This window comes from Doryrhamphus excisus, linkage group LG22 (assembly GCF_037039965.1).
Source record: "Doryrhamphus excisus strain RoL-2023G ecotype Guam linkage group LG22, RoL_Dexc_Guam_v1.1, whole genome shotgun sequence".
NCBI lineage: Eukaryota > Metazoa > Chordata > Actinopteri > Syngnathiformes > Syngnathidae > Doryrhamphus > Doryrhamphus excisus.
The window spans coordinates 2,831,911-2,854,626 of NC_136378.1; the positions used below are offsets into that span (position 1 = coordinate 2,831,911).

Below are 22,716 nucleotides of genomic sequence, written 5' to 3' on the forward strand. Positions count from 1 at the left end.
CCCAGCTGTCTTCGGGCGAGAGGTGGTGTACACCCTCTAATCACAGGGCACATATAGACAAACAACCATTCACACTCACATTCATACCTATGGACAATTTGGAGTCGCTAATTAACCTAGCATGTTTTTGGAATGTGGGAGGAAACCGGAGTACCCGGAAAAAAACCCACGCATGCACGGGGAGAACATGCAAACTCCACACGGAGATGGCCGAGGGTGGGGAAAGACAAAATAAGAAGCCAAAAAATTACCACTTCCACACAAAATAGGAGGAGAACTCATTCATTCATTTTCTACTGCTTATCCTCATGAGGGTCGCGGGGGTGCTGGAGCCTATCCCAGCTGTCTTCAGGGCGAGAGGCGGGGTACACCCTAGACTGATGGTCAGCCAATCACAGGGCACATATAGACAAACAACCATTCACACTCACATTCATACCTATGGACAATTTGGAGTCGCCAATGAACCTTGCATGTTTTTGGAATGTGGGAGGAAACCGGAGTACCCGGAGAAAACCCACGCATGCACGGGGAGAACATGCAAACTCCACACAGAGATGGCCGCGGGTGGGGAAAGACAAAATAAGAAGCCAAAAATGTACCACTTCCACACGAAATAGGAGGAGAACTCATTCATTCATTTTCTTTGTCTTATGAGGGTCGCGGGGGTGCTGGAGCCTATCCCAGCTGTCTTCAAGGCGAGAGGCGGGGTACACCCTGGACTGGTGGCCAGCCAATCACAAGGCACATATAGACAAATAACCATTCACAGAACACGGGATGGGGGTGGGATTGAACTCGGGTCTCCTAGCTGTGAGGTCTGCGCGCTAACCACTTGACCGCCGTGCAGCCCACATTTATATCAAATAATTAGAATTTGAATGCAGTTCTCAGTACTATACTGACCGTACAGTACCTGTTACTCTTAAAGGAAAACATGTATATTCCTCACATAATGGAATATAAAAGTATAATAAAGGCGCAGCTGTGTAACTCACGATGTCCTTTATTAAGACACGCAGCGCCTGACCTGTTATGACACCGACTTTGAAGACAAACGAATCGGAGACGGAAGGAGACAAACAAGTTGGTGTGAGTGGCGACGTGAGAACACGGCTGCTGTGTTGCTAATCAGTCCCTCATCCTGACAACATCAGCCTTGTTAACACAACCGACATGAGCGGGAACACGACAGTGGAACGCGTTACATTAACACGCTGATTGTCTGAGGGTAAGTACTACCAGCGCACGGTGCCGTGCACAAATAGCTTCCACACACAATCAGTTCCGGGACGCCGGTTAACCACCAAGCAATTTTCCCAATAAGGGATAATGGAAATTGAATTATTCCATGCTCGTGTCACCATTATAAACCCTTATTAACTGTACCGGCTAAGTCTTTAAGTTCTCATGACACCAAAACTTTTTTTTTTTAATTGCTGCTCGTGAGTCGGTGAGGAAACGGTGGCAGGGGTCCCCAACCGCTGGGTCAGGGACCGGTTCCGGTCCGTGATGCATTTGTCAGAAATACTAAATAATTTATTAACGACTCACTGTCTCCCATCAGTGGCACGGTGGTAAAATGGTTAGTGTACAGACCTCACAGCTAGAATACCCAGGTTCAATTCCACCTTCAGCCATCTCTGTGTGGAGTTTGCATGTTCTCCCCGTGCATGCGTGGGTTTTCTCCGGGTACTCCTGTTTCCTCCCACATTCCAAAAACATGCGAGGTTAATTGGCTAATTGTTCATAGGTATGAATGTGAGTGTGAATGGTTGTTTGTCTATATTAGTCCTCTGATTGGCTGGCGACCAGTCCAGGGTGCACCCCGCCTCTTGCCCGAAGACAGCTGGGATAGGCTCCAGCATCCCTGTGACCCTCATGAGGATAAGCGGTAGAAAATGAATGATGAATGAGTTTTCCTCCTATTTTGTGTGGAAGTGGTAACTTTTTGGCTTCTTATTTTGTCTTTCCCCACCTTCGGCCATCTCTGTGTGGAGTTTGCATGTTCTCCCCGTGCATGCATGGGTTTTCTCCGGGTACTCCGGTTTCCTCCCACATTCCAAAAACATGCTAGGTTAATTAGCGACTCCAAATTGTCCATAGGTATGAATGTGAGTGTGAATGGTTGTTTGTCTATATGTGCACTGTGATTGGCTGGCCACCAGTCCAGGGTGTACCCCGCCTGGGATAGGCTCCAGCATCCCCGCGGCCCTCGATAAGTGAATGAATGATATAAATGTATGTACTCAAATGTTGTAGTATTGTATTGTTTTCCTGCTTAAAAGTGAATTTTTCCAGAGGTTGTGCAGTGTTTATATCTGCAGACCCCAATCTTGTTTTGAAATGCTGAAGCAGAGGTTGAATGCTGGTGACATCGTTGGAAGCCAAGCGATGGGAAATCTATCAGAGCCCTATTTGCGACCTGATGTTTTTATCTCGTCTGTGAAATGCACGCAAAGGGGCGCTTGAGCAAGAGCACAGAAGGTCTGGAGTATCTGCAGCGCTTCATGCCAAAAAATACACGTGGTAACTTGAAAAGCCGCCATTGCAATGATAAATGATAAATGAACAGTGAAGGTGAATGATGTACGTATATGTAAAGCATGTTGGAGCAGCAGCGGCTTAAAAAAAGTTACACATAAAAAAGTACATTCTTGCAATTTTTCAAGTGTTTTTTTTACAATTTTGATCACGAGTGGACCTTGAAAACAACAGACAGCTTCTTTCCTATAGAGTGAAGGATCTTGGATCTTAGCATTTGTGAGCATAGTTTGTCACATAGAGGATCTTTGACAAGTGTTATATCACAGATCTTAGACTGAAGGAAGGAAGGAGGGAGGGAGGGAGGAAGGAAGGAAGGAAGGATGGATGGATGGATTTGATGGTAGCAAATTTGATGGTAACTTATTGTTTTTAGTATATTTTATGGACATTTGGGGTGAATTTTGACCCATATATATTAATGTCAAGAAAAGGTAGACTCCAAACTCCACACAGGGATGGCCGAGGGTGGGGAAAGACAAAATAAGAAGCCAAAAAGTTACCACTTCCACACAAAATAGGAGGAGAACTCATTTCTACCGCCTATCCTCACGAGGGTCGCGGGGGGGGTGCTGGAGCCTATCCCAGTTGTCTTCGGGCGAGAGGCGGGGTACACCCTAGACCGGTTGCCAGCCAATCACAGGGCACATATAGACAAACAACCATTCACACTCACATTCATACCTATGGACAATTTGGAGTCGCTAATTAACCTAGCATGTTTTTGGAATGTCGGAGGAAAACGGAGTACCCGGAGAACATGCAAACTCCACACAGAGATGGCCCAGAGTGGAATCGAACCCTGTGGTCTGCGTGCTAACCACTCGACCACCATGCCGCCTTTTTTTTTTTGTTTTATTTTGTTGAAATAGAGCTTCCTGACAAAGTAAAAAAAAAAAAGATGCAATAAACAAATGTTATGTGATTCTTTTTATGTATTAAAATGTAAAACAGGTGGATGCCGACCTTAACACAAGAGGAGGGCTGTGACACATCCTTATGGCATAGTTATGAAGCAGTTTGAGTCGGACATATTTCATAAAAGCATGTCAGTTTTTGTTTAGTTTTGTACTAACTAGCCCTTAAAAAGGGACCCAAAGACAGGCGTTCTAGCAAATGAAAATATTCCTGTGACTGAAAAGTGTTTAAGCTGGCAGTGGAACGTGGAGTGAAATGACTGAAAGGAGAGAAAGACGTCTAACAGCAGGTATGGGAGATGGAGACATGCAGCAGCAGTGTGGTGCTTCATCACTTTGGGCTTTCCTGTTTATGACTGCTTCTGTCTGCCTAAGTCAACAGCCAGAAAGGAAAAACAAGTCCTGGTATGTGTTCCTTTTTTCCGACGTATCTCTCCATGATTTAAAATTAATTAGATGTTCCCTTTCTGCTTGCCTTTGCTCCCTTGTTTCTTTTTTTTTTCTTTTCTCTTTTTCACCCCTGCTATGCTTCTCCGACGTGCCTCTTCCTGCAGAGGCATGTGATGGGTCTTGGCAGAGTGGCACGCTTCCATATGGAAGTGTTCAGGAGATGATATATAACATATGTGACCCGAGCTCACTGGCCCTGCACTCAGTGGAGATCGCACAGTGTCATTAGTGGCAGTGAGAACACCAGCGCTGCAGTGCGAGGGAGGAGAGAGAGAGAGAGAGAGAGGGATGAGGATGGATATAATTAGGTTAAGGAAGGGGAAAATGCTGTAAAAAGGCGGAATAGGGAAAGAAAGATGGTGTGTGTGTGTGTCACGGTGAGATGTGATAGAAGGTGATGTTGAGCATTCACACTTGCGTATGTTTGATTTGGAACGGCTCTCGTTGGCGATGGATTTGACCTGTTTGGATCACGGTGATGAACAGCGACTCGCGTTGGTTGCTTTATTGCGTGATGTTTGATTGAATGCAACACGCGGAAGCGGCAATTGTTGTAACGTGGGCCTACGATGATAACACAATCAAACAAAAATGTTTTTCTCTCGCCGAAATCAGCTGGGTTTGGCTCCAATGTACCCACGACCCTACTGGGGACAAGCGGTACACAAAATACAAGCATGGACATACTAGTATGAGTTACATATAGAAGCTATGCCAGTCACTCACATACTTACATATACTTTTGCGGAAAAATCAGCACTCATGGATGCTGTTATTCATTTTTTTTACATCACAACTTTTAGCTAGTTAGCCTCAAATGTATTGCTTCTAAACTTAAGAAGTCAAAAACCTACCACTTCCACACTGATTGGGAGATCTTTTTTCATTGTATCCTATCAGACATGCCATTGGTGACTGACCTCTTTCCATCCATCCATCCTTCCTTCCTTCCTTCATCCTTCCTTCCTTCCTTCCTTCCTACCATCCATCCTTCCTTGCTTCCTTCCTTCCTTCCTTCCAACATGCTGTGTCCTTACTGCCACCTAGTGACCATCTGTAGACATATCACTTGCATCTCAATATGTTTTGAGTAATAAGAGACCATAGTCTACCACAAAACAGTCATCATTCAGTTATTAATTAATTTCTGAAAACCTGTGATATAGTGAGGGAGCGATAATGGAACCGTGATATTACCATGATCCACTTTGTACTTACTTTTACTTACGTGCATGTTTTTCACCCGCTGGACCGAAAATCGGCAAATGGTTCCAAGGAATTGAAAACACCAGGAACCGGTTCCCGACAGGAACCATACCATTCCTGTGACCCTGATCCGGATGGACGGTATAGAAGATGATGATAATTCTTATCCATAGTCGCTAAAGTACATTTCTAGTGATCCTATTGAATCGCTGACACATCGAGCACCATTCTTATCATTTGTGTGTCTGATTCTCAGCATTCCGCTAATATTGAAGGGTCCTTACTTATCCTTTGGTGTCTCTTCATATTTTCCATATGATCCTTGAAAGAAATATGTAGTGATTCTGCCTTGCCGACTAAACTGGATTTACCTTGGCTTCTGAAGAGTAGAACTTCTGTGCATTACACACATTGCATGAGAACATAGTACTCTTGTAAACTGGTTTTATAGGCTTTTACTTCCATTAAAACGTTTAAATCTTTTGTGAAAAAGTGTCCAAACCAGTGATGGAAATGAAATAAATCTGGTTTCATTTCTGTTCTAAATGTGTGTGTCTGGGGAAAAAAGTGTTTTAGGTATTATTTTGTTGTGTGACGTGAAATATTGAAGAGAAAAGTGGAACAGTTAAAAGACAATATGGAAGAAATTAATCACTTTTCAGAAAAAAAGCAGCTCATTAGCTGGCAGTGTTTGATAAGCTGTCAAAATGGACCGTATCGGAGAAGGCGGGTCAAAGAGGGCAGCACACGACAGTGAAGACGAGGAAGGAACCAACACAGAGAAAGATGGCGTCTGAGAGAGACAGACAGAGCTTGTTTGCTCGGGCATTGATTCAGGGCCCCCAGAGGCTGCGTCTTCCATTTACCAATTTGTGTCTTTCCCTCTCTCATCCTCACCTCCGCCCATCTTCCCTGTCTCTGGCAGATCATTCGTCAGGAACAAACAGTGCCGCTCTGGAACACCGGACCCCTCCGTTGCCGGGCAACCACACACTGACTTGATGGAGTGGAGGCAACTTCAGGCCTGTGTGAGAACAGGATCTGAGTTGTTATTAGACCAAAGTCCTGATAACCTCCGCAGAGGTACGACACTAAAGCCTTCACACAATCTGCAATAATATTTTGTCAGAAAAAATATCACAATTTAGCATAATTGGTGATGTTTTAAAGGATTTTTAGCAATATAGTGGTAACTTGTTTTTGTCAATGTGTAACGTATGAAAACCGAAATAATTTCTCACCATAGGACCAGGATGTCAAGCTCAATTGTACTCATTGCAGTTCCGGCATAATATAAAATATGTATATTACCGTATTTTCCGGACTATAAGTCACACGTTTTTCATAGGTTGGCTGTTCCTGCGACTTATACTCCAGAGCGACTTATAAATGAAAAAACTGGACACCTTTTCTGTTCATGTTTATTTTTTGTTTATTTTCATTTTTATTTATTTTTTCTGTTCATGGTCTTTTAATTTCTTATTATTATATTTATTATTTATTATTTATTATTTATTATTTATTATTTATTATTTATTATTTATTATTTATTATTTATTATTTATTATTTATTATTTATTATTTATTATTTATTATTTATTATTTATTATTTATTATTTATTATTTATTATTTATATATTTTTCTTAAAAAAAATTTTTTTTATTTATAGCCCAGGAAATACGGCCCTTTAATAGTAATCACTTCCATGACAACTCAAGTAGTTTGTAAAATAAATTACCCACAAAAAATGTGCGACTTATGTATGTTTTTTTCTACCTAATTATGCATTTTTGGCTTTGTGCGACTTATACTTCGGTGTGACTTATGTATTTTTTTCCTACCTAATGATGCATTTTTGGCCTTGTGCGACAGTACTTTAATAGTAATTACTTCAACGACGACTCAAGTAGTTTGTAAAATAAATTACCTGCAAAAAAATGCGACTTATACTTATCCAGTGCGACTTATGTATGTTTTTTTTCTACCTAATTATGCATTTTTGGCCTTGTGTGACTTATACTCTGGAGCGATTTATAGCCCAGAAAATACAGTACTTTAATAGTAATTACTTCCATGACAACTCAAGTAATTTGTAAAAAAAAAATTACCCACAAAAATGCAACTTATACTCCAGTGCAACTTATGTATGTTTTTTTCTACCTAATTATGCATTTTTGGCCTTGTGCGACTTATACTTGTGCGATTTGTAGCCCAGAAAATACAGTACTTTAATAGTAATCACTTCCATGACAACTCAAGTAGTTTGTAAAATAAATTACCTGCAAAAAAATGCGACTTATACTCCAGAGCGACTTATGTATGTTTTTTTTCTACCTAATTATGCATTTTTGGCCTTGTGTGACTTATTATTCACCATATGTGGAAACCAGCTACTCCGTCCTGTATTCTACTCAATTTTACACCAAAACCCTCTCAACCCTCACTTAAAGTTTTTTTTTTATGAGTGACGCAGGAAGTACTCCCTCGCTCCTCCCCACTCAAGTGTGGCTTTGATAATAACAGACTGTTATTAATGAAAGGAGGGAATCGCACCCACTGCTGTTCTCTTTAATCCAGCTCTACTTACATACCACATGACTCTGACATGTGGACAAGGAACATGTACAGGATATACGCTTTGGCACCAGGCATCATTTTCCACAGATTTCGGCTTTCTTAGGTACTACAGCATCAGTTATTCGATAAAAAAAAAAAAAAAAAAAAGATCCACTTGTGTGCACCACTCAAACCCTGTGCACCAGTGGGGATGCTATTCATGCGCCTTTTCTTCAGTTTCTCTATAACCTTGTTGGAAACCAGCGGTAAGGTAATGTAAGGTAAGGTAATATAAGGTAAGGCCAGGGCAGGATAGAAATCTATAAAACTGGCTTTTAAAAAGGTGAGCTAATGCAACTGACAAGCAGGGAGGGAAGACTGTGCAATAAAAGTCAGAGTGGGTTTAGTGAGTATGATGTTTAGGTTAAAATGTGTTTTAAGTAGAATCAGTACATACGTTTTTCCAGGACTCACATGGAAAAAGTATTTAGGGGTTAGGGTTTTTTTTGTTTGAGCCTCGAAAAGTTTGCGCTAGATGTAGTTTCATTTCTATGTTACTGTGTGAAATGGGAATGGGAATGCTTCCAGCGAACAAAATACGGAAAACTCTAAACATTCCAAGCCCATCACATGCATTTATGAGGAGCCTCTTTATCTGTTTGTATATCTTTAGAATGCAAAGAAAACAGAAAGACGTATTTTCATAGATAGATAGGGGCGGCATGGTGGTCGAGTGGTTAGCGCACAGACCTCAAAGCTAGGAGACCAGGGTTAAATTCCACACTCGTAGTTTGCATGTTCATCCCGTGCATGCGTGGGTTTTCTCCGGGTACTCCGGTTACCTCCCACATTCCAAAAACATGCTAGGTTAATTAGCGACTCCACATTGTCCATAGGTATGAATGTGAGTGTGAATGGTTGTTTGTCTATATGTGCCCTGTGATTGGCTGGCCACCAGTCCAGGGTGTACCCCACATATCACCAGAAGACAGCTGGGATAGGCTCCAGCCCCTCCACCCCCGCGACCCCTGTGAGGAAAATGAATGAATGACTGAGTTCTCCTCCTATATTGTGTGGAAGTGGTAACTTTTTGGCTTCTTATTTTGTCTTTCTCCACCCTCGGCCATCTCTGTGTGGAGTTTGCATGTTCTCCCCGTGCATGTATGGGTTTTCTCCGGGTACTCCGGTTTCCTCCCACATTCCAAAAACATGCTAGGTTAATTAGCGACTCCAAAATAGGTATGAATGTGAGTGTGAATGAATGAATGAATGAATGAATGAATGATAGCTAGATAATGAGCAAAATAAAAAAGTGCAGTTTTCCTTTAAGGCTGTGCAGTGGCGTATAGCAAAGTCTTCTGACACCATCTATTATGGGTCGTGTCGTCTTTGGCGGTAGTTTGAAAACGAGGTCAACATGTGAATGGCGGTGCTGGGAGAAAGGTGTTAAAAAAAAAGGAGACAATTTCACAGCAAACATGAAGCCAAGAGACTTCTTCTACCACAAATTCATGCCTCTCCGCACCCCTCCCACCCCCACCCCCCTGTGCTTAAATGCAGCACAGTCCAGATGTTGCAAATGTTCCAGCTTGTGACTAAATGTTCTAAATCTTCCCTTACTCACCAGTGGCAGACACAACTAGCCAGATATCTCTGCTGCGGATTGTAGATTGAATTAGCTTTGCCTCTTTAACATTTTGGTGGCGCCTGTTTTATTTTACCATGGCGACCATGGCCATCGTCTTTGGTAATGGTAATGGTTTAATTTCATTTGAACATGCATCAGATTACAATTGAATGCATCACATAATCAGTTCACAGTTCCACATGTCCAAAAGGAGTAGGAAGAAGCAAAGCTTATTCAATCCTACCCCTCCATCGGGTACTTTTACAATCAGTAACTATTACATTTGTTCACTTCCTGCTTTCGTAATATAATTTAAGTTTTTTGTTAAAATTAAAATTAAAATTAAAATTAAAATTAAAATTAAAATTAAAATTAAAATTAAAATTAAAATTAAATTTAAATTTAAATTTAAATTTAAATTTAAATTTAAATTACAGTTAAAGTTAAATCCTACCCCTCCATCTGGTACTTTTACAATCAGTAACTGTTACATTTGTTCACTTCCTGCTTTCCTAATATAATTTAATTTTTTTTACATTAAAATTAAAATTAAAATTAAAATTAAAATTAAAATTAAAATTAAAATTAAAATTAAAATTAAAATTAAAATTAAAATTAAAATTAAATCCTACCCCTCCATCTGGTACTTTTACAATCAGTAACTGTTACATTTGTTCACTTCTTGCTTTCCTAATATAATTTAAGTTTTTTTTAAATTAAAATTAAAATTAAAATTAAAATTAAAATTAAAATTAAAATTAAAATTAAAATTAAAATTAAAATTAAAATTAAAATTAAAATTAAAATTAAAATTAAAATTAAAATTAAAATTAAAATTAAAATTGTTCTGTACCGAAGTACAAGGTGATATGACCATACAATGACATAATGGGTACCATAGCAACTGTCAATATAGTAGAACAATATAGTAATAGTTTGATTCCACATACTGAAATGCTATGGCTTTTTAACGTAGTCCTAGCATAGAAGTGTTTCAAATGTACTTCTTCCCTGAGATCATATTTCTCCTCTCTTGTAGAGAAGTATTGGATGACATTTTTAGCTAATTGCTTATTTTTTAGCCTTATGCATTATTTTAGCTGTTTGAAAATGAACTATATCAGCAAGTTGAAGTATTTGTGATTTTAGAAATAAAGAGTTAGTATGTTCTCTGTAGTGCAGAGAACATGGCGGCCAAACAATCTTTGGTCCAGCCTCGGACCAAACAGGCAAGCGAGGTCATGCAGAACATTTGATCCTTTTCCACAAACTATGGAATGACATTCCAATATCCCAGCTCCGCTTGGCCTTGTGTCTCAGTGGAAGTTCTTAACTTTGTAGAAGTTATCACAAACCCAACGCTGTCCAACAACATCATATCCAGCTGAAAAGAGTCCCTCCTTTCCCACAGTGAGACAAACTGAGGACATCTTCAACATCAGTTTCCTCAACGATGACCTCAGTATATATAATCATGGCATTCCTCGATTGGGATGTAAGCTACATTTTTTCCCATCCTGTGTCAGGTTTCTGGTCAGTCTCCTTGTGGATTGTCCCAATTTTCCAGTTGTGGTAAAGCCAGCAGTTTTTTTTTTTGCCCTGGAGGAGCTTCTTGGATGAGCTCCTTGAGTGTCAAGTGTTCGATGTTTTTTGGATTGAGACCTAATGAACATAAGCCAATGTTAATATTTTGTTTTCCATTCTGCTTTTATGAAATGCTAAATATCTTTTATCACTTTTTGAGCTGTCTGAGGAGAGGTGCTGGGGTTCCCCAGACGGGGACGGGGGCGGGGGGCAGCAAGGCGAGAGAACACAAACTTCAGGGGCAGGGTAAGTGGCTTTTGTTGTATGTTCTCAATCGATGAGTGTTACATAACTTTAGGTCGGGCACTTATCTAACCACCCTGCCCCCCCCCCCCCCCCCGTCCTCCCATCTCCTTCTCGGAGGTAACCAATCACATCGCAGGAAGAGCAAAGGAGAGCTCCAGCCACATCACGCTGATCCCTCGGTCACGCATGAGCTGCCTCGTGATTGGCAACTGGGAAGACATGTGGTTCATTCTGCCATCTAATTAAGAGATGCAGATGAATAATTGAAAGGAGACAAGGATGGATGGTGAGGTCATACGTATCTTTTTTTTTTTTTTTTACTAAATACATTTTCTGGGCTGCACGGCGGTCGAGTGGTTAGCACGCAGACCTCACAGCTAGGAAACCTGAGTTCAATTCCACCCTTGGTCATCTCTGTATGGAGTTTTCTCCGGGTACTCTGGTTTCTTCCGTTTCCTCCGTTCCAAAAACATGCTCGGTTATTTGCCGATGAATGACTGAATGAATGAGTTCTCCTCCTATTTTGTGTGGAAGTGGTACATTTTTGGCTTCTTATTTTGTCTTTCTCCACCCTCGGCCATCTCTGTGTGGAGTTTGCATGTTGTCCCCGTGCATGCGTGAGTTTTCTCCGGGCACGCAGGTTTCTCATCCAAAGACAGCCGGGATAGGTTCCAGCACCCCCAGCGACCCTCGTGAGAATAAGTGGTAGAAAATGAATGAATCAATGAGTTCTCCTCCTATTTTGTGTGGAAGTGGTAACTTTTTGGCTTCTTATTTTGTCTTTCCGGGCGGCACGGCGGTCGTGTGGTTAGCGCGCAGACCTCAGAGCTAGGAGACCAGAGTTCAATTCCACCCTGTAAGGAGTTTTCCATGTTCTCCCCGTGCATGCACGACTATAGTCACATTTATACTTTTTATTTACAACATGCAGGGTCTTGAGACACATGCTAACTCGCAAACTAGAGAGCGAGCGACCTAAACGGTAGCCTTCAAGTTATTTCCTTTAAACTTAAATAGCCAAAAACTTACCACTTCCACACGGACAGGGAGGATAACTATTAACAATTATTTAGCGTTTAACATGAACATTAATCAAACGTAATTTGTGTATAATAATAATAATTTTTTCTGGGTACATGATACCATACAGCATCCATATCAAACTTGCGCGAGCCGCACTAACATTAAACTTTCATATCAAGACGGGGGCCTCAAACTAGTGTCCGGCGGGCCACATTTGGCCCGCGGGCCGCGTGTTTGAGTCCCCTGTTGGACGATGATCCCAGTCGGACACCTTGTGCTTGGTAAATACAAGAGGTGTGCAGCCGCATTCATTACAGGACAGCTGACAGGCAGGGATTTTCTTTTTTGTCATGTGACAGAGATGCTATCTCCAGGTAGCATGACGGCAATCCTCACGCTGCATTTGACGTCCGTGCGGACCAAATTCTTTCATAACCGCACTTGTAGAGCGATCAGTGCGGAACACGCTGCCGTTGATCAGAATGTAAGCTGCATGCTTCAATTGGATTGTGACGTTCCTTTAAATCCCAGCCCTGTGGGTGTGCGCGCGTGCACGTGTGTGTGTGTGTGTGTGTGTGTGTAAAGGCTTTAATTGAACACTGCCAGTGGATGCAAATTTTATTTCTCCAGAGAGAATAATAAACTCCTAAATGTCTTTTCTATTTCAGGATACAGGATATCAAGAATCACGACAAGGTTACAATCCAATTCCATAACACATAGACTTGTCTAATAAAATACAAATACCATGTAATTAGTCTCAATTCAGATAAAAGTTCGTTTAGCTCAAGTATCCTTGTACGTACAGAACTAAACTATTGTAGATACAGTCGTCCCTCAACAGATTATACTTCGAATATTGCAGTTTTGCACATTTTTTTTTTTTACAGTTTTTCACAAATATATTAAGTTCATTCATTCATTCATTCATTTTCTTCCGCTTATCCTAACGGGGGTCGCGGGGGTGCTGGAGCCTATCCCAGCTGTCTTCAGGCAAGAGGCAGGGTACACAATCTCGCCCAAAGACAGCTGGGATAGGCTCCAGCACCCCCCGCAACCCTTGTGAGGATAAGCGGTAGAAAATGAATGAATGAATGAGGTCTCCTCCTATTTTGTGTGGAAGTGGTAACTTTTTGGCTTCTTTTTTTTGTCTTTCCCCACCATCGGCCATCTCTGTGTGGAGTTTGCATGTTCTCCCCGTCCATCCGTGGGTTTTTTTTTCCGGGTACTCCGGTTTCCTCCCACATTCCAAAAACATGCTAGGTTAATTAGCGACTCCAAATTGTCCAAAGGTATGAATGTGAGTGTGAATGGTTGTTTGTCTATATGTGCCCTGTGATTGGCTGGCCACCAGTCCAGGGTGTACCCCACCTCTCGCCCGAAGACAGCTGGGATAGGCTCCAGCACCCCCGCAACCCTCGTGAGGATAAGCGGTAGAAAATGAATGAATGAATGAGTTCTCCTCCTATTTTGTGTGGAAGTGGTAACTTTTTGGCTTATTTTTTTGTCTTTCCCCACCCTCGGCCATCTCTGTGTGGAGTTTCCATGTTCTCCCCGTACATGCGTGGGTTTTCTCCGGGTACTCCGGTTTCCTCCCACATTCCAAAAACATGCTAGGTTAATTAGCGACTCCAAATTGTCCATAGGTATGAATGTGAGTGTGAATGGTTGTTTGTCTATATGTGCCCTGTGATTGGCTGGCGACCAGTCTCGCCCAAAGACAGCTGGGATAGGCTCCAGCACCCCCGCAACCCTTGTAAGGATAAGCGATCAAAGATGAATGAATGAGGTCTCCTCCTATTTTGTGTGGAAGTGGTAAGCCACTCACAGTTCTTGCGACATCCCTTCTAACTCGTTATTGCCAGCACCACAGACGTCCCCACCATGCATGCAACAATATGAATCCCAGCTATGCGCCGGCGTCCAGCGTCTATATCATGAGTTTCTACGATGAGGCAGCGATCACACGATGACAAATGAGCATCGGGATTGAGTCGATGTTTTTACAGCTGCATTGCATTGCGTGGCGGAATGAGCAGCATTTTCTACAAAACATCCAGGCCTGGTTTGTCTTCATTAGATACCGCCCGTTTTATCCTATACAGGAAGTCTGACACACGGTCGTACCGTGCACACGCAACCACACTGGTAACCACAGGCAACTACATTATTATTGGCTGGTGGATATGAACCCGTTCCAATACACATGGCAATTACACAACGTGACAACATGATCACTTCCTATTGGCTTGCTTTTATAGCCCTTTTTTTTTTTTTTACAGTTTTTTGTTTTTTTGCTGTTGTGAGCCACCCTGGTTTTTATCTAACAGCAGCGTTGAAGGTTGAGGTATTGCGCAAGCGTGGAACTTACATGAACTTTGTACTTAGTATCTTCAGTTTGGAGACAAGCCATGAGATTTAGCATCTAACCTGGACTGTGTATGATCCAGCGAGGTGTGGGAAGTGCTTGGGAATTGGTGCTGACAGAAGGAAAACAGTGCAACATGTGGCCGGCGAGGCGAGACGAGGAGGGGCAACATGACGCATTTTGTTGCTAGGCTGTTTGAACTCTGACTGAACCCGCCGTTCACATATATATATATATTGCAACACGTTGCTTCGGCCATTTTTAAAACTCATCTTAGCTTCACTGTAGCGTTCATAGCTCAAGTTGAGTCTTGATTCATGTCGTGTGACAGCAGCTTGGCTGTTGCTCAAACGTGTTTGAAATTAGCCGTGTGTGTAATGTGTTCAGTGACGGGTCACGTACTTCTGAAATGTAACATGGCAGAAAGTGTATTTTATTTATTTCATATGATGTGAAGCAAAGGAAAAGCAACAAGTTCAGTGTTCAATGCCTGTTTTTCGCTCAGAAAAGTGTCCACTTTACATGGACCTGTTTTTATTTTCTAATTATTTGGAGATTGATAACAGAACACAGACATATTTCTCACTGGAGGTGGAAACCAAACAACCATTCACACTCACATTCATACCTATGGACAATTTGGAGTCGCTAATTAACCTAGCATGTTTTTGGAATGTGGAAGGAAACCGGAGTACCCAAAGAAAACCCACGCATGCACGGGGAGAACATGCAAACTCCACGCAGAGATGGCGGAGGGTGGGGAAAAACAAAATAAGAAGCCAAAAAGTTACCACTTCCACACAAAATAGGAGGAGAACTCATTCATTCATTTTCTACCGCTTATCCTCACCAGGGTCGCGCGGGGGTGCTGGGGCTTATCCCAGTTGTCTTCGAGCTAGAGGCGAAGTACACCCTGGACTGGTGGCCAGCCAATCACAGGGCACATATAGACAAACAACCATTCACACTCACATTCATACCTACGGACAATTTGGAGTCGCTAATTAACCTAGCATGTTTTTGGAATGTGGGAGGAAACCGGAGAACACACAGAGATGGCCGAGGGTGGCGAAAGACAAAATAAGAAGCCAAAAAGTTACCACTTCCACACAAAATAGGAGGAGAACTCATTCATTCTTTCATTCAAACCAGAGTACGCGGAGAAAACCCAAGCATGCACGGGGAGAACATGCAAACGAGAGTGGAATCGAACCCTGGTCTTCTAGCTGTGAGGTATGCGCGCTAACCACTTGTCCGCCGTGCAGCCATACTGGAATTAGTTTCAATGAAAATACCTCAAACTCAAGGCTGTTCTCTGCAATTTTTAGGTGAGATTAATTAATTAACAGATTAATTGTCTCAATTAATTCCAGATCATAATTTAAAAAAAAATGTCCTGACTGCACCACTTAGGACGTTATCCAAATGTGACAACAACTTACGGAGGTCTGGTTTAGTGCTTCTTGATGACATCATCACTATAAAATGTCGTTTACGTTGCTTTTTGCACGTTCCCATTCCTGCCCAATGACCAAATCCACGTCATGAATGAATTACGGGTCAAACGCAGGATATTCCCCCGTTCCAAAGCGAGGCAGTAAACATACTGGGAATGATTATGCATACTCGGAAAACCATTGGAAACATATTGCAGCTATCAGCCTTTTAGCGTCTGCCAACAAATACCGGAGCAGATTTCAGATTTGATAAAGCCGATATTAGCGGCTGCTGTTTAAATTAACATTTAAATTGACTGTGATGGGTGTCGCCTCCTATACACGCTGACAAGGCATACATTATGAAGCCGAAGGCAAATGAATACTGACAAATAGAAAAGCTCACAAGGGACCGTATGAATCAGACGCGGGATTAAGAAAGTCGCCTTTTATTATATTATGGTCACCTGTACGCCACACGTAGCGTATGTGCATTCATCACAAGGATTTTGAACAAATGTGCTTTTTGCATGATAATACAACGTAACATAACATAAGACAGCGGCATCACCATGTTGAAAATCACCCCCCCCCGTTACCGTCAAGTGTTATCCAAGAAGACAACGTGAACACGGCCGCAGCACAAAACCACCCGAATTGTTTCCTCCGTTTTTTTTTTTTTTTAATTAGCGCAAAAGATCACAGAAATATCAAGTGTCAATACCACAGAGAGAGAGAATATGGCAACGCTGACCTTTGAGAGCTCCTTGATCTTTTAGAATGTCAGCCCGTGGTGCCTCTTGTTCTCTTGTTCTTCGGCTGTAGTCCACGCCACCAAATGGAAAGTTAGAGAACTGCAAAATAATAAGGGCAATAGTTCTTATTTCTCAGGGGGGGAAAACTGCCATTTGGCATCGGGATGTCGGGATGATCCCTGGAAGCCACTTGTTAGATGGTGTCAACAGTCCTTGCTTCTTGTCAACAGGCCTGGGAAGATGCACGGAAGAAAGAATGTGCTGTCATCGTGCAAATGTAAATATTGTGATGACTTAGTTTGGTCATATAGAAAACAATATTGCATGACGATACAGCCGATCCCCACATATTTGCACATATTTGCACATATTTCCATAGATATGAAGGTTTTGAAGTCCAATACGTGAGCCTAAAGTAGACGGCATACAGTATATGAAGGACGTAACAACATGATGGCAGCGCAAGATGGCGGCACCGATTTTGTATGTTCTATCGATCATGTTACATGATGTGCGTGTGTGCGTGTGAGAGGCATTTTTAGGGTTTTAAAATGGATTGTGCTTCGATTCACTTGTAACATGTGTAACATGTTAGTTGCATCATCACGAGTAAACAATGGCAATTGAAGAGAGAAGGATATATATACATATATTTATATAATAACATAATAATGACAACAATGACTAGCCGGAGCGTTTGTATGCAGAAGAGGGAGCCGACGTAGTGGTGATTTGTAAAAAGAGCCACAAAAAGAGTCGTTCAAAAGTCTCCATTTTTTTTACTGAATCAAAGCGGTACAGAAAATGGAAATGTACGGATCTCTGAGAATGTCCGGCGTTGTTATGTTCATTTTCTACCGCTTATCCTCACGAGGGTTGCGGGGGGTGCTGGAGCCTATCCCAGCTGTCTTCAGATGAGAGGCGGGGTACACCCTGGACTGGTGGCCAGCCAATCACAGGGCACATATAGACAAACAACCATTCACACTCACATTCATACCTATGGACAATTTGGAGTCGCTAATTAACCTAGCATGTTTTTGGAATGTGGGAGGAAACTGGAGTACCCGCAGAAAACCCGGAGAACATGCAAACTCCACACAGAGATGGCCGAGGGTGGGGAAAAAACAAAATAAGAAGCCAAAGAGTTACCACTTCCACACAAAATAGGAGGAGAACTCATTCATTCATTCAAACCAGAGTACGCGGAGAAAACCCACGCATGCACGGGGAGAACATGCAAACTCCACACAGAGATGGCCGAGGGTGGGGAAAGACAAAATAAGAAGCCAAAAAGTTACCACTTCCACACAAAATAGGAGAATTCATTCATTCATTCATTCAATCACATATAGACAAATAGACAAACAACCATTCACACTCACATTCATACCTATGGACAATTTGGAGTCGCTAATTAACCTAGCATGTTTTTGGAATGTGGGAGGAAACCGGAGTACCCGGAGAAAACCCGGAGAACATGCAAACTCCACACAGAGATGGCCGAGGGTGGGGAAAAGACAAAATAAGAAGCCAAAAAGTTACCACTTCCACACAAAATAGGAGGAGAACTCATTCATTCAAGAACATGCAAACTCCACACAGAGATGGCCGAGGGTGGAATTGAACCCTGGCCTCCTAGCTGTGAGGTCTGCGTGCTAACCACTCCTCCGCCGTGCAGCCCCGCTTCATTCATTCAAGTTGATTTCTACACAAAAGCCGAATTACCGATAACATAACAGTCAATACAAGACAATAGAATAGAATATGATTATTATTATTATTATTATTCTAACTTATACTTGCTGAACAATCACTGGAAGCAAAGATGTTTGGTTCCATGGGTCTCTAGTGAGTATTAGTGATTTCTGGGCATGCAAACGGTGCCTAAACCACAGGCTGCGAGTGACTGGATCAGGAGGAAGAAATCTCAGTTAAACCAGCGCAGGCCGCCAGCCAAGCCTTCCTTTTGCTATGCAACTAGCACACACGTGCGCATAATCGTGTATAGATATCGTGTGAGCTTTGCACAGCCCCATAAACCCCCCCCCCCCCGTGCCCCCTGTGACCACACTTCGTCACTCCGTTTTCATAAATATCCACTTCTGTGTGCTATCTTCCCGTCTTCGGCTTGTTTTCTGTCCAGCTGCTGCCCTTATCGCGTTGTTATGATATTCAACGGTATCCTGTCAACAGATAAACCAGGAGCACAAACGCAATTGATGAAGGTCGTCGAGATCCCTGGCTGGCTTTTCAACGCCAGGGCAACGGCTACATTCATCACACACGCCATCTTATAGCTGCTGGCCGTGCCCCCTGTTTTCAAGTCAACTGACAACATGAACGCCGGTCATTGAAAAAGACGGATTAGAGCTGAGGTCGCCACAGATAAAAGTCCCATAGCATGATACTCAGGCGAGCCACAAAGATGCTTGAATAGGGACAAACATTACATCGTTTTACCCACACAAAGATAACAAAGCGGCTGCATGGTGGACGAGTGTTTAGCGCACAGACCTCACAGCTAGGAGACCCAAGTTCAATTCCACCCTCGGCCATCTCTGTGTGGAGTTTGCATGTTCTCCCCCGTGCATGCGTGGGTTTTCTCCGGGTACTCCGGTTTCCTCCCACATTCCAAAAACATGCTAGGTTAATTAGCGACTCCAAATTGTCCATAGGTATGAATGTGAGTGTGAATGGTTGTTTGTCTATATGTGCCCTGTGATTGGCTGGCCACCAGCCCAGGGTGTACCCTGCCTCTCGCCCGTAGACAGCTGGGATAGGCTCCAGCACTACCCTTGTGAGGATATGCGGTAGAAAATAAATGAATGAATGAGTTCTCCTCCTATTTTGTGTGGAAGTGGTAACTTTTTGGCTTCTTATTTTGTCTTTTCCCCACCCTCGGCCATCTCTGTGTGGAGTTTGCATGTTCTCCCCGTGCATGCGTGGGTTTTTTCCGGGTACTCCGGTTTCCTCCCACATTCCAAAAACATGCTAGGTTAATTAGCGACTCCAAATTGTCCATAGGTATGAATGTGAGTGTGAATGGTTGTTTGTCTATATGTGCCCTGTGATTGGCTGGCGACTAGTTCAGAGTGTACCCCGCCTCTTGCCCAAAGTCAGCTGGGATAGGCTCCAGCACCCCTGTGACCCTTGTGAGGAAAAGAGGTAGAAAATGAATGAATGAATGAATGAGTTCTCCTCCAATTTTGTGTGGAAGTGGTAACTTTTTGGCTTCTTATTTTGTCTTTCCCCACCCTCGGCCATCTCTGCGTGGAGTTTGCATGTTCTCCCCGTGGATTCGTGGGTTTTTTCCGGGTACTCCAGTTTCCTCCCACATTCCAAAAACATGCTAGGTTAATTAGCGACTCCAAATTGTCCATAGGTATGAATGTGAGTGTGAATGGTTGTTTGTCTATATGTGCCCTGTGATTGGCTGGCCACCAGTTGACAGCTGGGATAGGCTCCCTCATGAGGAAAAGCGGTAGAAAATGAATGAATGAATGAATGAATGAATGAATGAAGCGTGTGAATGGAGGAGTTAATGAGAGGGAATGAAGAAAAAGGGAATTGTGTACTTGGACGGATGTGTGCGACACAGACTTTGCAAGACCAAAGGGACGAGAAGGGGGGTGTGAGGGGGTGTGAGGAGCGGTCCTGGCAGTACACTCTGTTATAGTGGGTCTATGTGGGAGACCAGATGGACTTGCTTGAGGTAATGGCCTTGCCTAAAAAAAAAAAAAAAAAAAACCTGTTGAATTTATCGTATCCCGCTAGGAAAAGCACCTTTGAACACGATTGTACGGCATTGGTCGCTTTTAAAGTTCATCTGTTGTGACATTCCGGTCACAGTAAGGAGACATTGAAGGAGAAAGTCAAAGAGAAGTGAGCCGGTTACTTTTTTACTCCTTTTGGTTTTAATGTGAACACAAATCTCGGCGTGTACTTGTACCCTCACGTACGGGTTGTTGAGTGTTATACAAGCCTGCTGGGTGGAAATCAATCAAGTAAACTGGGTCAGGGGAGGCAAGGAGAGGGAGATGCGGGGGGTCTCAGAGGAGCAGGCCTTTGTTCCACATCGGAGGCGGATGTAGCAACAAAAGCCTCTAGCCTTTTCCCCGAGATACGCCAGGTAGCGGGTACACGTCTGCATGGGATACGCATGTCAATACTCACATGGCGGGATTGGGTCCACAAGAAGGAATTTTAATATTAATTTTAAAAAGGGACGATTGGAAAAATACGACTTTTTATTTAGCGGGCGCATTTTGAAATGTTTAATAATGATATTATTGTCAGAATTTTCTTTTGAAAATATATAATATATCATATCAATGGACTGCGTGGTGGTCGAGTGGTTAACCTCGCAGCTAGGAGTTTGATTCCACCCTGTGGGTTTTCTCCGGGTACTCCGGTTTCCTCCCACATTCCAAAAACATGCTAGGTTAATTAGCGACTCCAAATTGTCCATAGGTATGAATGTGAGTGTGAATGGTTGTTTGTCTATATGTGCCCTGTGATTGGCTGGCCACCAGTCCAGGGTGTACTCCGCCTCTCGCCCCAAGACATCTGGGATAGGCTCCAGCATGACCCTCGTGAGAATAAGCAGTAGAAAATGAATGAATGAATGAGTTCTCCTATTTTGTGTGGAAGTGGTAACTTTTTGGCTTCTTAGTTTGTCTTTCCCCCCCCTCGGCCATCTCTGTGTGGAGTTTGCATGTTTTCCCCGTGCATGCTTGGGTTTTCTCCGGGTACTCCGGTTTCCTCCCACATTCCAAAAACATGCTAGGTTAATTAGCGACTCCAAATTGTCCATAGGTATGAATGTGAGTGTGAATGGTTGTTTGTCTATATGTGCCCTGTGATTGGCTGGCCACCAGTCCAGGGTGTACCCCGCCCCTCGCCCCAAGACATCTGGGATAGGCTCCAGCATACCCCCCGCGACCCTTGTGAGGATAATTGATAAAAATGAAGCCAAAAAGTTACCACTTCCACACAAAATAGGAGGAGAAGTCATTAATTCATTCATTTTCTACCGCTTATCCTCACAAGGGTCGCAAGGGTGCCGGAGCCTATCCCATCTTTGGGCGAGAGGCGGGGTACACCCTGGACTGGTGGCCAGCCAATCACAGGGCACATATAGACAAACAACCATTCACACTCACATTCATACCTATGGACAATTTGGAGTCGCTAATTAACCTAGCATGTTTTTGGAATGTGGGAGGAAACCGGAGTACCCGGAGAAAACCCACGCATGCACGAGAACATGCAAACTCCACACAGAGATGGCCGAGGGTGGGATTGAACTCGGGTCTCCGCGCTAACCGCGCTAACCACTCGTCCACCGTGCAGCTGGTGAAAAATCTTGTCCTTTCTAATTTTAAAGTTAAAGCGCATGTGCTCATTGGTTACGCAACCGTTAGACTTTTGGAAAGGCGACGCCTTGAGACCCCGAGTCTCAACGTAACGGAGACATTTACAGTCCCACCCACTTCTTTTCCACGGAACCGCCAATCCACTTGACAAAGCCTCATGCGGACCGACAGATGACCGCGTTACGTCGTCGCTAACCCAATAAAGCATCACGTAATGCTCACCAGCTTGGAAGAAAAACAGCGCCATGTTGGCTCGGATCTCTCTAGAACCAATTTCTTCATATCATATCTAATACGCGGCGTTATTGCAAGCACAGCATTTACTCTTATGGAGAAATAACCCAAAAATCTAATCAATGAAATCCATCCACTCTCAGGTAATAGAAAAGATGCATTGTGCGTTAACATGGTTAGTTCATGTTCCTCTTTCAATTATGCATTGCCGACTTCCCTGGATTTATCAGTATTTATTTTTAGGTGATGAATTTTAAATCAAAAGTTACATAATGGTTTCATTATGCGGCAACACCGATTATTTTGTGCGCTCCGTCTTTTGTGTGTCTGTGCTGCGGCCGTATAAAGACAGTCTTCTTCTGCAGGGGAAGTTGTATAAAGTTTAATTATA

General features: G+C 42.8%; 2 long non-coding RNA genes across 2 annotated transcripts in view; one reads left to right on the forward strand and one right to left on the reverse strand.

Annotated features, from left to right (window-relative positions):
* Positions 1 to 11,057, forward strand: part of LOC131110439 (uncharacterized) — a 25,878-nt gene extending 14,821 nt beyond the window's left edge. Inside the window, exons 2-3 of the long non-coding RNA XR_009120889.2 lie at positions 6,043 to 6,200; positions 10,828 to 11,057. This is a non-coding gene — a long non-coding RNA (uncharacterized LOC131110439). The remainder of the gene's footprint in view (positions 1 to 6,042; positions 6,201 to 10,827) is intronic.
* LOC144894636 (uncharacterized) overlaps positions 6,029 to 22,716 on the reverse strand; it is a 23,796-nt gene continuing 7,108 nt past the window's right edge. Inside the window, exons 2-3 of the long non-coding RNA XR_013625287.1 lie at positions 16,713 to 16,812; positions 6,029 to 6,141 (exon numbers count right to left, since the gene is read on the reverse strand). This is a non-coding gene — a long non-coding RNA (uncharacterized LOC144894636). The remainder of the gene's footprint in view (positions 6,142 to 16,712; positions 16,813 to 22,716) is intronic.